This window comes from Marmota flaviventris, chromosome 6 (assembly GCF_047511675.1).
Source record: "Marmota flaviventris isolate mMarFla1 chromosome 6, mMarFla1.hap1, whole genome shotgun sequence".
Classification (NCBI taxonomy): Eukaryota; Metazoa; Chordata; class Mammalia; order Rodentia; family Sciuridae; genus Marmota; species Marmota flaviventris.
The window spans coordinates 125,230,119-125,245,961 of NC_092503.1; positions in this window are offsets into that span (position 1 = coordinate 125,230,119).

Consider the following 15,843-nt stretch of genomic DNA (forward strand, 5'->3'; position numbering starts at 1 on the left):
AAAAGATCACTTTTCTAATTCCACCTCACAGTGGGTCCACAATTTCCACAGGACACCACTACCAATTTCTAGGTTTCTGACCATACAACTGAGTTGCGTATACTTGGTAGTTGTCATGAGTGATTTGGTGAATGCGTTATTTTCAGCACTCATTAGTAAGAAGGATCAGAAGTACTTTGTACTTACTTGAGATGAACAACAGTCCACAGTCTTGTCTCAAGGCCATATTAATTCTCTGACTCTATCACTGAACAATCCAATGGGCTATTGATCATCTGAAAATTGAGTCAAAAACATTACTGGCTTACTAAGCATTACTGAACCTATTGAGCTGGAAGGGGTGCAGGCTTTCATAAGAAATATGTACTCCACATGTAGAGGGATAAACTCTCTTCTAACTGATGAAGTGTTTAAAGGTGTAGAGTCATCTGGAGAATGTTACACATGCTCTTTAATGAAAAAAAAATGTCATCAAATCTGGCACCTTTTATAACCTAGAGACATTTTTTGAGTTCTGGAGACAGCATAAGTTATATTTAGGAGTACTTTGTTGGCCCATTTATTGGATGCTTAGAAGACCAACAGCACTGAGTAGAGCCCAGAATAAAAGAGGGATTTTCAGGCAGTCCAGATTTTATACAAATGACAATATTGCTTAGAGTGATAATTAAGTGATAAGATCTAGGAGATTTCAAAGTACTAGTATTATCTGTATGGATAAAAATTCCATGTCGTATCCCAGGAAAGACAACAGGAAGGTTGGATCTTGGTCAGCTGTTGTCCTTCAACTGCCAAGTGCTTCAACTTTAAGTGACAAATGGAGTATCTGTGGTTACAAAGAAAGAAGCTATATGTGGGCCCATTTGCATAAGCTATATCCCAGCAAGGTTAATCTAGGTACTACTCCCAAGTATATGACCTGCAAGCAGAGAGAACAAGCTTAGTTTTGTTTTCTTCCTACAGGGTTTGTGTCAGCACCAATTTCTGATGGCTCAGGGAAGGTCTTATGTGTATTATAACACTTCACAGCAAGGAACTCACCTTTCTATGTAGTCACTGGTGTTATCAATAGATATTATTACTTTGTTCCTGCTACACAGTTGAGAATATAAGAAGGTATGAAAGTACAAGTGGCCCATGACATCATTACTTATTTTCTCTTGGGTGCTTTGTGCCTCTTGCCTTGCAAGTTTAAGTTCAATGAAAGCAGAGGTTCTATCTAAGAAGGATAATGTTTCCACCAGCAGATACAACATGATTTTCACTAACCCCAAAACTATAGATGTTATCTAGTCACTTTTTAATATTCATATGGTGTATCAGCAGACAAAGAATTACCATAATGATAATTGACCTTAATCATCAGAGGTGATAGAATTACTGCTGCATAGTATGGATCACAGCAGTATATTTGAAACTCAGGGGATCCAGTGTCGAATCACTTGAAGTTCTGGTGTGAGGTTTAAAGCAACAATGACAAAATTAGCATCCATAGACTAATAAGGGAAAAATAAATAGTGGTTCAGGTCCTTTGGATTAAAAAAATAATAAAATAAGATGAAAACTTAGATAAACAGGAGTGCTGGCATGGTTAAGGGAGTTTAAATTAATGGTAGAAGATGGAAATTATAAATATCAGTAATGACCTAAGGTTCACCTATAGGAGTGAAGGCTGTTTTTCTACCTACATGCTTTTTTCTGTTAGTGATTATTTTCCCCTAGAAATTGGTGCCTTATCTAAATTCAGAAGAATAAGTGAAGTTAAAATGAGGATCTTAATATGGATCTGAGTGATTCAAGTGGAGAATATGGCAAATTCTGTTAATTCTCTGTCTATATTCTTTCAGAAATTATTATTATTATTATTAACACTGTTTTGCTTTTTTCTTTTACTCTCAATATCCAGTAACTTCATCTTTTGTCAGAGGATTGACCATGGACAGCCAGAATCTGTACTTCTTCTTCTTCTTCTTCTTTTTTTTTAGAAGCATAAAACAGTAGGCATTTAATAACTACAGAAAAGAATCTGTACTTCTTTTACATCAAAAGGGATGGACATGCCTGAGAATTTATCCTCCATAAGTGATAAGCTTTAAATAGTGAGTGACAATGTGGGATGTAAAGGCTTCAGTTCCTGATAGGACAACTTTGGGATATGACTCAAACTGTCATTAGAGGGATTTTGTAGGATTTTGTTTTATACTAGACTCTGTATTGGTCTATTTTTGTCTTTGAAATCTTTCTAAGTTTTGATAATATATAAAGATTTGCTAATATATAACTTTCTAAATTTGAACATAGAATGCATCTTGACGAGGCACCAAGTTGATTATGCTTAGAATGAGGCAGGCCGAAGAAGGTCCAGCTTCATCTCAGGACATGTCTCTATGATTTTTAGTTAAGTCTATTGAGGAATAATTTACATATAATAATGTAGCCATTTTAAGTGTACAGTTTGATGAAATTTGACAAATATATACTTTGATGTAACTACCACCTAAATCAATATTTAAAACATTTTTTTAATACTGAGAAGTTTTCATATGCTACTTTGCAATTAACCTCCTTACCCACCCCTAACAGAACCTCAGGTGACCACTAATCTGCTGTCATTATAAATTTGTTTTGCTATTTTACAACAGGAAATTTATATTTGGGTTCTTTCATTCAGCATGATGCTCTTGAGATTTGTTCATGTTGCTACTTTTACTGATCATTTGTCCTTTCTAAATTTTTAACACTTTTATTTTTTTGTTAGAAAAAGATCTAAGGGCAAAAATAGGGAACCCATAGGTAATAATTGTGGGAAGCAGTTGCCATCCTTAGAGCTAGGTCAAAAAAGAAAGGAAAAAGAGACCTGGTATAAAAATGAAGAAATGTGGGGGAGAAGCACTGCAGAGCTAATGTGCACACCTCTGCCAGGGACTGCACCTGGCTTGGGTTGTTTCTAGGAACTTGGAAGAGGTCCCTGTTGTGATGAGGGCAGCAACAGGAAAATGTAATTAAATTGCTTTCAATCTACTTTTGCCCTTAGAACTTCACTGGTTATTCCTATTAGAAGAAGTTTATGCAAAATCAAATGGCAAAAAATAAAGTTTTCAGAACTCATTCCTAAGTATCACACAATAAAGAGAAATGTGGCTCTGGAGCACAGAGCCAATAGTTAATCAATCATCACAGACTCTTATATTTCACATGTCCAGGTGTTACCTGACATACTATTGCACCCTGGGAGAAGAGTCTAGGCTCCATTGCATTCATCCACAAATATCTGTAGTCAAATTGGTAGGAAAACAGGTTTTATTCAAAGCTTGTCTTTGAAGGAAAATAGAAGAATCATTTTTATTGTTGTTGTTTCAATTTTCCATTTTGAGGAGTTTCTGGGGGTGAGGAAAGCTTTTGAAAGAGAAGAGGTATCAAAGTGAGATGAAAGGTAGGAAGTGTACATATGCAGATTTAGTTAGCCTGTATTAGGCAGGATAGGAGAGGGAGAAATCTCTGTTCTTAGCTTCCTTCCAGTCCCTCAGGCCAGGAGTCAGCCTGTTTAGCCTTCACTTTCAATATGAGGAAGTGACCCTCAATTTTAGAGGAGCCCTTAATTTCATTCTGTTTGACAGGTTAAAGAATAAAGCATACAGAATTGATCTCCAGCTCATTAACACTTCGCAGAATCATAACCACTTTGGCTCTTTTATCTTTGGCAAAATTAAGATACATTGACAAGATTAATTTTGAGCAGGTTAAAAAATTTTACAATCTTTCTAGGAATGAAAAAAATTGAAATATTGGTGAATAAGCAGTGTCTACCACAGTCCTCCCTGAGCTGAAGTATTTCTCTAATTCTGTGTCAGTCTAGGAAAGCAACCCATGCTATTCAAACCACTTTGAAAACAGGCTTATATCTTCTTATGGAAGGGAAACCAATAGAAAAAGGACAACCAAGAAATGATAAGGAAGACATTAGAGACTTTGATGCTGTTGGAGAATCCAAGGAGCTCTGGATTCTTGGTTTGGATTACACTCTCAGTTATTTTTTCAAAATTATTTTTCTATAGTTATAAGGTGACAGACATTAAATATGAAAAACTGTATAAAACACGTCTAGCTGAGCAAAGCAATATGCTTCTAAAGCGCAAACAGAATAAGATAGAAGAGTGAGCACAGACAGGTTCTGGATGGTCCTTAGTGGGCATGCTTGTCAAGATACTGCATCTATTGTTTAATAGCTAGCTGGGCTACCCAAGAAGTAGGCATGGCTGGACTCCAGGATGCCATGAAAAGCCACTGAAGACATCTATTGAAGTGAATACTTAGTGAACACAATGAACAGGGGATTACAAATATTCAGGAATCTTTTGTCCTACATATTTGATCTCCTTCCATAGCCAGGGGGACATGGTCTTGGATCATACTGGGATTGAAGACTTAGAATTGGCTTCAGTATAGTAACCATTTTAGTACCATTTTACCATTTTATATGTAACTTATGTTTTTAGGTAGTATTTAGTAATGAATAATGGAATAAAAACCAGTAAAATAGCAGGGTTATGTTTTTTTTAAATTCTCTTTAAGACCAATGAATAGTCAAGTAAATTGTAGAAAAACAACAGGTGTACTAACCCTGGAAATAAACAGGTGGAAACAAGGCCAATTAAAAATATGTCAAGAAGAAAAGTTCTGTGGAGCTAATTCTACTGGATCATTATAAAGGAAGGATTTATAGCTATGAGTTTCTTAAAGTATACCAGAAGGGAAATTTCATTAGTAGCACAGGGGCACTAAGATAAAGTTTGCCTGGTGGTCAATCCCAGTACTCACGTTAAGTTAGGTTGGACTTGTGGATCAAGTCCTCCTGAATGGGATGGTCATCATAACAGTTACTGTAAGGACAAAAAACAACCCTGCTCAACATGAAGGAGGAGTTAAGTGTCAGGATGGTGATGATTGCAGAAGGTGGACCCCCATTTTCCTGGCAAACATCAAACAGTAATAAATTTGGAAGAAGCATTATGTTTCCTCCACTTGGATACAATTCACTCTCTCTTGTGAGTGTTTTTGTTGTTGCCTGAAACTTGCTTCACTTAAAATAAAATTCTCTTGCTTCACTTTTTGTGTCTGACTTTACATTTTCTTTTGTTGGAACACAAGAGATGAGACTTGAAGCTTCCGGTCCCCACTTACCCATAACAATTTTGTGTACCTTAAATATATAAATACAATATTTTTTAAAAAAACAATTGGGTTTAGAATCTGATTTTACTAATAACTACCTGCATAATCTCAGATAAGCTCCTTGTTTTCTGGACTTTATTTTTCTTTTTTAAATAAATGGGGAGAATCCTTTCTCACAAGATTTCTGGAAATACTAAGATAAAGGTATTTTATAAAGTACAAAGTGCTCTGCGTTGTTCAGATAAATATTTTTGTTAAAATTCTGATAATGTTTTATTAAAATATTATTAAGTTTTATGTGATATCTGAGTCTCTTAATTCTGTCTTTCACAAAAGACTATGACAAGGACAAAATTGAGTCAAGCTCTTTGACTTGACTCCAGTTTCCAGTAATATATTTCTCATTTCTGCCTGACACATCGTCATGATAGGCTTTACTGTTCTTATTTCTATCAACATTCCGTTCATGACCACTTAAGTAGTCTCTGAGAAGAGAGGATTTCCCTACAACTCTTCTCTTCTGAGCCTGAATCCTCACTGGAATTGCCTTTAATGCTATTACTGTCAATCTCACCTTTCGCTACCTGTACCTCAAAACCTTTCCAGCCTTAACCCTGTACCCTGTTTCAAAGCTATTCCACAATTTTAACTGTTTGCTAGAGCAATACCCAACTCTTGGCACCAATTTCCTTCTCAGTTCATTTGTGTTTCTATAACAAAATCTTTGAGACTGGGTAATTGAAAACAAAAGCATTTTTTTCCTTCTTCTGTTACTGAAGGATGGGAAGTTCAAGATCAAAGCACTGGAAAGTTTGATGTAGGTGAGGGCTGCCCTCTGCTTGTAAAATGTCACTCCAGAGGAGACAAATGTGTGTCATCACATGGCAGAAAGATGGAAGGGCAAAAGGTTTTAGGACTCTGGCCACTAAGGTCATTCACGAGGACTCCACTTTCATTACTTTATTGACCCCCCAAAAGACCACATCTCTTAATACTATAACATTGGGTCTTATATTCTAACGTGAATTTTGGGGTGGGGGGACATACATTCAATCCATAGCATATGATAATATAAAATAGATACTATTTGTGCTTATTGTATTAGTATCAGTATCTATTGTATTAGTATCTATCTAGACCATTCTCAACTAAATATGATGTTATTTTGTTAAATTTACAGTAGTGAAATGTCAGGGTCTACCCAGCACATGAGCTAAGCACCAGCCCCATCAGCCTTGAGTGATGAAGGTATTGAACTGGCAGCACATGCCACAAGCTGTGCGAGAAGCAAGTGGGCTTTACCTTTGCTGGGCAAGGAAATGCTTCAGCTCTGGGCTTGAGTGTTACCCAATGGGACAGGACAACCCCCCTTTTCTGTATCATTATCCCCTGCCTTATTTGCGTGGAGTATTCTATGGAACGTCTTTTCCTTAATATGTAGAGGGGTTCCAGGTGCGCTTGCTCTCTTGCCTTCCTGCAAAGCCGTCCCAACTCCACTTAGAGAAAAAGGTACTTCCATGTCTGTGGTCTTTTCATCTCCGCCCAAACCACGCAGAGTGATCCTGATTCATTGCGCTCAGGATGTGAGTCATAGTGAAAAATGAGAAATTGGAGATATTAAGCAACTATCTGAAAGTTATCTTGTCAGTGAGGATGGGCTGGGATTACAAACCTCAACATTCTGATTATAAATGCTGCTCTCTAAGCTTTAATTTTAAATCTGGAGATTCTACAGAAAATTGAGTATGAAATCAAGTAATTTTATTTTATTTTTTTTTACTACTAACTAAAAAATATGTTTATTTATTTTATTTTTTTAAAATTTTTATTGTTGGTTGTTCAAAACATTACATAGTTCTTGACAAATCATATTTCACACTTTGATTCAAGTGGGTTATGAACTCCCATTTTTACCCCGTATACAGATTTCAGCATCACATCAGTTACACATCCACTGTTTTACATATTGCTATGCTAGTGTCTGTTGTATTCTGCTGCCTTTCCTATCCTCTAATATCCCCCATCCCCTCCCCTCCCGTCTTCTCTCTCTACCCCATCTACTGTCATTCATTTCTCCCCCTTGTTTTTTTTTTCCCCTTTCCCCTCACTTCCTCTTGTATGTAATTTTGTATAACCATGAGGGTCTCCTTCCATTTCCATGCAATTTACCTTCTCTTTCCTTTTCCCTCCCACCTCTCACCCCTGTTTAATGTTAATCTTCTTCTTATGCTCTTCCTCCCAACTCTGTTCTTAGTTACTCTCCTTATATCAAAGAAAACATTTGGCATTTGTTTTTTAGGGATTGGCTAGCTTCACTTAGCATAATCTGCTCTAATGCCATCCATTTCCCTGCAAATTCTATGATTTTGTCATTTTTTAATGCAGAGTAATACTCCATTGTGTATAACTGCCACATTTTTTTTTATCCATTCATCTATTGAAGGGCATCTAGGTTGGTTCCACAGTCTTGCTATTGTGAATTGTGCTGCTATGAACATCGATGTAGCAGTGTCCCTGTAGCATGCTCTTTTTAGGTCTTTAGGGAATAGACCGAGAAGGGGAATACCTGGGTCAAATGGTGGTTCTATTCCCAGCTTTCCAAGAAATCTCCATACTGCTTTCCAAATTGGCTGCACCAATTTGCAGTCCCACCAGCAATGTACAAGTGTACCCTTTTCCCCACATCCTCGCCAGCACTTGTTGTTGTTTGACTTCATAATGGCTGCCAATCTTACTGGAGTGAGATGGTATCTTAGGGTGGTTTTGATTTGCATTTCTCTGACTGCTAGAGATGGTGAGCATTTTTTCATGTACTTGTTGATTGATTGTATGTCCTCCTCTGAGAAGTGTCTGTTCAGGTCCTTGGCCCATTTGTTGATTGGGTTATTAGTTTTCTTATTCTTTAATTTTTTGAGTTCTTTGTATACTCTGGATATTAGGGCTCTATCTGAAGTGTGAGGAGTAAAGATTTGTTCCCAGGATGTAGGCTCCCTATTTACCTCTCTTATTGTTTCTTTTGCTGAGAAAAAACTTTTTAGTTTGAGTAAGTCCCATTTGTTGATTGTAGTTATTAACTCTTGTGCTATGGGGGTCCTATTGAGGAATTTGGAGCCCGACCCCACAGTATATAGATCGTAGCCAACTTTTTCTTCTATCAGATGCCGTGTCTCTGATTTGATATCAAGCTCCTTGATCCATTTTGAGTTAACTTTTGTGCATGGCGAGAGAAAGGGATTCAATTTCATTTTGTTGCATATGGATTTCCAGTTTTCCCAGCATCATTTGTTGAAGATGCTATCCTTCCTCCATTGCATGCTTTTAGCCCCTTTATCAAATATAAGATAGTTGTAGTTTTGTGGATTGGTTTCTGTGTCCTCTATTCTGTACCACTGGTCCACCCGCCTGTTTTGGTACCAGTACCATGCTGTTTTTGTTACTATTGCTCTGTAGTATAGTTTGAGGTCTGGTATCGCTATACCGCCTGATTCACACTTCCTGCTTAGCGTTGTTTTTGCTATTCTGGGTCTTTTATTTTTCCATATGAATTTCATAATTGCTTTATCTATTTCTACAAGAAATGCCGTTGGTATTTTGATTGGCATTGCATTAAACCTATAGAGAACTTTTGGTAATATCGCCATTTTGATGATGTTAGTTCTGCCTATCCATGAGCAGGGTATATTTTTCCATCTTCTAAGATCTTCTTCTATTTCTCTCTTTAGGGTTCTGTAGTTTTCATTGTATAAGTCTTTCACCTCTTTTGTTAGGTTGATTCCCAAGTATTTTATTTTATTTTTTGAGGATATTGTGAATGGAGTGGTTGTCCTCATTTCCATTTCAGAGGATTTGTCGCTGATATACAAGAATGCCTTTGATTTATGCGTGTTGATTTTATATCCTGCCACTTTGCTGAATTCATTTATTAGCTCTAATAGTTTCTTTGTAGACCCTTTTGGGTCTGCTAGGTATAGAATCATGTCACCTGCAAATAGTGATAATTTAAGTTCTTCTTTTCCTATTTTTATGCCTTTAATTTCTTTCATCTGTCTAATTGCTCTGGCCAGTTTTTCGAGAACTATGTTGAACAGAAGTGGTGAGAGAGGGCATCCCTCTCTTGTTCCAGATTTTAGAGGGAATGCCTTCAATTTTTCTCCATTCAGAATGATGCTACCCTGAGGCTTAGCATAGATAGCTTTTACAATATTGAGGTATGTTCCTGTTATCCCTGGTATTTCTAGAGTTTTGAACATAAAGGGATGCTGTACTTTGTCGAATGCTTTTTCTGCATCTATCGAAATGATCATATGGTTCTTATGTTTAAGTCTATTGATGTGGTGAATAAAATTTATTGATTTCCGTATATTGAACCAGCCTTGCATCCCATGGATGAATCCTACTTGATCATGGTGCACATTTTTTTGATATGTTTTTGTATCTGATTCGCCAGAATTTTATTGAGGATTTTTGCATCTAGGTTCATTAGAGATATTGGTCTGTAGTTTCCTTTCTTTGAAGTGTCTTTGTCTGGTTTAGGAATCAGGGTGATATTGGCCTCATAGAATGAAATTGGAAGTTCTCCCTCTTTTTCTATTTCCTGACGTAGCTTGAAAAGTATTGGTATTAGTTCTTCTTTAAAGGTTTTGTAAAACTCTGCTGTATACCCATCCGGTCCTGGGCTTTTCTTAGTTGGTAGTCTTTTGATGGCTTCTTCTATTTCCTCAATTGATATTGGTCTGTTTATGTTGTGTATATCCTCCTGACTCAATATGGGTAGATCATATGACTTAAGAAATTTATCGATGCCTTCACTATCTTCTATTTTATTGGAGTATAAGGATTCAAAATAATTTCTAATTTTCTCTATTTCTGAAGTGTCTGTTGTGATATTGCCTTTTTCATCCCATAATTTGAGTTCTCTCTCTTCTTCTCTTCGTTAGCATGGCTAAGGGTCTGTTGATCTTATTTATTTTTTCAAAGAACCAACTTTCAGTTTTGTTAATTTTTTCAATTGTTTCGATTTCATTAATTTCATTTTCATTAATTTCAGCTCTTATTTTAATTATTTCTTGCCTTCTACTTCTTTTGCTGTTGTTTTGCTCTTCTTTTTCTAGGATTTTGAGATAAAGTGTGAGATCATTTATTTGTTGTTGTTTTTTCTTTTTTTAAGGAATGAACTCCAAGCAATGAATTTTCGTATTAGAACTGCTTTCATTGTGTCCCATAGATTCCGATATGTTGTGTCTGTGTTTTCATTTATCTCTAAGAATTTTTTAATATCCTCCTTGATGTCTTCTATAACCCATTGATCATTCAGTAACCTATTGTTCATTCTCCAAGTGATGCATGATTTTTCCTTCCTTCTTTTATCGCTGATTTCCAGTTTCATTCCATTATGATCAGATAAGATGCGTGGTATTATCTCTACTCCTTTATAATGTCTAGAGTTGCCCTGTGACATAATATATGATCTATTTTTGAGAAGGATCCATGTGCTGCTGAGAAAAAAGTGTAACTGCTTGATGTTGGGTGGTATATTCCATATATGTCAATTAAATCTATGTTATTAATTGTATTATTGAGTTCTATAGTTTCTTTATTCAACTTTTGTTTGGAAGATCTGTCCAGTGGTGAGAGAGGTGTGTTGAAGTCTCCCATAATTATTGTATGGTGGTCTATTAGACTCTTGAACTTGAGAAGAGTTTGTTTGATGAACATAGCTGTAGCATTGTTTGGGGCATATATATTTATGATTGTTATGTCTTGTTGGTGTATGGTTCCCTTAAGCAGTATGTAGTGTCCCTCTTTATCCCTTTTGATTAACTTTTGCTTGAAATGTATTTTATTTGATATGAGTATGGACACTCCTGCTTGTTTCCGAAGTCCATATGAGTGATATGATTTTTCCCAACCTTTCACCTTCAGTCTATGTATGTCTTTTCCTATCAAATGCGTCTCCTGTAGGCAGCATATTGTTGGATCTTTTTTTTTTTTTTTGATCCATTCTACTAGCCTGTGTCTCTTAATTTGCGAGTTTAAGCCATTAACATTTAGGGTTAGTATTGAGATATGGATTGTTCTTCCAGCCATATTTTTTTATTTATGTTACTTAACATGGTTTGTTTTTCCTCTTTGATTATTTTTTTCCCTTTACTGTACTACCTCCCACTGTTGGTTTTCATTGTTATTTTCCATTTCCTCTTCCTGTAATGTTTTGCCAAGGATGTTTTGAAGAGATGGTTTTCTAGCTGCAAACTCTTTTAGCTTTTGTTTATCGTGGAAGGTTTTAATTTCATCTTCCATCCTGAAGCTTAATTTTGCTGGATACAGAATTCTTGGTTGGAACCCATTTTCTTTCAGCATTTGAAATATGTTGTTCCAGGATCTTCTAGCTTTCAGAGTCTGTGTTGAAAGATCAGCTGTTATCCTGATTGGTTTACCCCTAAATGTAATCTGCTTCCTTTCTCTTGTAGCTTTTAAAATTCTCTCCTTATTCTGTATGTTGGGCATCTTCATTATAATGTGTCTAGGTGTGGATCTCTTATGATTTTGCACATTTGGAATCCTGTAGGCTTCTAGGATTTGGGATTCTGTCTCATTCTTCAAGTCTGGGAAATTTTCTCATATTATTTCGTTGAACAGATTGCTCATTCCTTTGGTTTGGACCTCTACACCTTCCTGTATCCCAATGACTCTTAAGTTTGGACTCTTTATGTTATCCCATATTTCTTGGATGTTCTACTCATGGTTTCTTAAGAGTCTCGCTGAGCTGTCTATGTTCTTTTCAAGTTGAAACACTTTGTCTTCATTGCCTGATGTTCTATCTTCTAAGTGTTCTACTCTGCTGGTAGTATTCTCATTTGAGTTTTTCATTTGGTTTATTGCTTCCTGCATTTCTAGGATTTCTGTTTGTTTGTTTTTTATATCCTCTATCTCCCTGTATAGTTGATCTTTTGCTTCTTGGATTTGTTTATGTAATTCATTGTTGAAGTGATCTTTCATTGTCTGATTTTGCTGTCTAATGTCTTCCTTGAGACTCCAGATCATATGAAGCATGTATATCCTGAATTCTTTATCTGACATTCCATTTGCTTGCAGATATTACCTCTTCTAATGTTGAGTTGGCCTGCATTGCTTGTGGTCCTTTTTTTCCTTGTCTTTTCATACTGGTCACGTTTCTTTCTGCTTGGTAAAACTGTTGTGTTATTGAATTTCCCCCCTATATATTTATATTGCTCTTGTATAGTTGCAAAGTCTCCCTTTTGTGGAGAAACACAATGTTAACAGTTCTCAATATCAATAGTACATCATCTAAGCACATGTTTTCCTTATTACTACATTTATAGCGAGACTCTATGTCTACAAATGTTCGTTATGATTATCGTTTACAAATATAGTCATTAGTTTCATGAAAGGCATACCTTTTCTGGTAGCTTGAAGAAAACTGGATTTCAGGTGTAGGATGTAATGTTTATGGGGCAAGGAGTGAGGGTATGGGGTTAATCTAACTTAGTAACTTTGGAGAGCTCTAACCAATAGATGGGTAATTTAAGGAAGAATGTATAGATTCAAATTCCTATCTGTATTTATAAGATTACCCTATTTACGAATAGTAAAATTTAGGGGGTTGCAAGTGGGATAGAGGGAGTAAGAGGGAGGAAAACAGATAACAAGAAAAGGGAGAGAAAAAAGAGAGTGGGAAAAAGACAATACGAGAAAAAAGAAAAGGAATAAAAAGGGGGAAGGGAGGTGGGGCATATGCAATTCCTCTATAGTATATTATTCTGGTGATTCAGTTGTTAAAGACCCTTTTCATGTACAATTTTTGGTTTCACATATGTTGAGGTTGCGAAGACCTGAGGGGGAAGGGTAGAGGAGACTGGGTGAATGGCTGAAAAGAGAGAGAGAAGAGAGAAAAAGAAAGAAAGAAAAAAATGTTTCTCAGAACTCTGTTTTCATTTCTTCCAGTTGGTGGCGTTGTCTATTCCTAGTTTGAGTCCCTGCGATCGACTGGGAGAACAGGCCCAGCGGCCCGCTGGCGTGGTTGACACATCACCCCAATTGGAGGAAAGGCCCAGCTACCGCCCGCAAGGTAGGCAGACCACGCGTCCCGGAGAAGGGGCCCAGCGGCCTGCCGGCCTAGTTGAAAGATCACCCCAATTTGAGGAGGAGCACAGCCTCCGCCCGTGCCTGTAAGGTAGGCAGACCTGCGACCTGGAGAACAGGCCCAGAATTTCAGGATGGTGGTGGTAGTCAGTGTGAGAGGAGTTGAGCTTCCACCTGTGGCCTCTCTACTCTTATTCTCTGAGATGTAAACCAGGTGCCTGATCCACTGCAGAACCATACTGGTAGCCATGCCAGTCAACTGGTTGGTGAGTTTTAAGGGTTGGTGGGATTTTCCAAGATGAGTTCCATTAGTTTTTCTCATAAGGTGTTTGATGAGGTGTGGGTGTTGGGGAAACCTTTTGTTTGTCAAGAGCTTAGTCAGGTGACCACAAGGGGGGGGCGGCAGGGCCCCTCCTCCAGTTGCAGTGATCTGTCTACCTCACCGGTGGGAGGCTGGGCTCCTCCAACTGGGGAGGTCTGTCTACCACTCAGGCGAGTCTCTGGGCCTGTTCTCCAGGTCGCAGGTCTGCCTACCCTGCAGGCGCAGGCAGCGGCTGGGCCCCTCCTCAAATTAGGGTGCTCTACCATGCTGGCGGGCCACTGGGCCCCTTCTCTGGGACACGCAGATTTCCTACCTTGGAGGTGGCGGCTGGGCCCCTCGTCCAATAGGGGTTATCTGTCTACCGGGCCGGGGTGTGGGGGGGACCGCTGGGCCTGTTCTTTCAACTAGGCCGGCAGGCTGCTGGGCCCCTTCTCCGGGACTTGTGGTCTGCCTACCTTGCGGGTGGCAGCTGGGCCCTCCCGCCAATTGGGGTGATGTGTCAACCATGCCGGCGGGCCGCTGGGCCTGTTCTGCATATGAGCTTTGAGCAGTGAACAAGTGAGAGTGGATTTTGGCGCTTTGTTTTGTTTTGTTTTGTTTTATGTTTCTTTTAACGAGTCCTGAGTCCTGGGGACCCTGGAGGGTCGAGCAGGGTCCGGGCGGGGCCTGAAATCAAGTAATTTTAAAATTCAGTAGTTTAACCCAGATTATTTAACAGTAGTGAAAAAGACAATCTTAAATTTGTGAGGTTGGAAGTTGTCTCTGGGACAGGAGAAAAAGGAGTTTGTTTAAATCTGAAGGCACTTATAAGACCTGTTCTCAGCAGCCACAGACCACAGCAGAGACCAATTGCATCAAAAGCTTTTGTTTCCTGAAACATTAGTGCACTGTGATGCACTGAAAATGGTCATGGATTTTGTGTGGAGAGCCAGAGCCTAGCAGTGTCTGTGCAAGTAGTTACATTGGAAACTGTCTATTGGGGAGTGGATCATTGTAGTACATTATTGTTCATGGCATGGGACCTCATTAAGAAAGTAAGTAGGCAACTTTGTATTATGTGCTACAAGTTAAATGGGTCCACATTTACATCCATAAGGCTGTAATACTTAATTGTTTTCATTGTTGGGATTATTTTCTTTGAAGAGATCAATAATGCTGCAACCCACACCAAGTTTCTTATTAAAATAGTTCCCAGAAGTTATAACTTTTCTAAAAATTCCTAGTTGTTATTAAAGAAACTCTGGCAAATAAAGAAAACTCTGCCTCTGCAAGGCAGGCTAGATAACAAGCAGCTTTTAAAGAATTGTTCATAATAAGATGTCCCAGAGGGAAGCAAGCTCATGACTTGCAGATGATTCACATGTTTTACAATTGAGAGAGTTAGGTGTTGAAAAGGAAAATAGGGTTTTCAAAACCCTCCTAGGGGTATATTGTGTCTCAGAACATAAAAGCTCCATATCATGCTGATAATCATTATAGCACACATTGACTTATTTATAATTCATACATTGAGTTTGATCTGTCCTGTCAGATTATTCCCACCCCACCCCCATACTGGGGATTGAGCCCAGAGGCACTTTTCACTAAGCTACATCCCAGTCCCTTGCCCCTTTATTTTTTAAATTTTAATCAGGATCTTGCTGAATTGCTGAGGATGTTACTAAATTGTTGAGGCTGGCCTTGAACTTGTGATCCTCCTTCCTCAGTCTCCTGAGTTGCTGGGATTACAAGTGTATGCCACTGTGCCTGGCTCAGATTATTCTTGTATTGATAAAAAGTGCCATTAGGAAACAGCCTCTTTGTTGAACTGTTTAATTGGGATAGAGAATAAATTCTATGGATGGAAGTAAACCTATCCATCTCTAGTCAACTGGTTGTTGACAGAGCTGTTAAGAGCATGTGCTAGAAGGTAGTTTTTCAATAAATGGTTCTGGGAAAAGTGTATCTTCAAATGAAGAAAATGAAATTAAATCCCTCTGTCTCACCTGGTACAACAATCAACTCAAAGTAGATTAAAGACTTATAAGACATGAAACTACAAGAAGAAAACATAGGGATGTTGAAAGTCTTTTGGATAAAATCCCAAACCACTGGAAACAAAAGTAAAAATAAGCAAATGGGATTATTAAATCCAAAAAGTTTCTGCATGGCAAAGAAAACAACAGAGTGAAGAGACAACCTATAGAATAAGATAAATGTTTGCAAACTATATATCTGACAAAGGGTTGATATGCAGAATATATAAG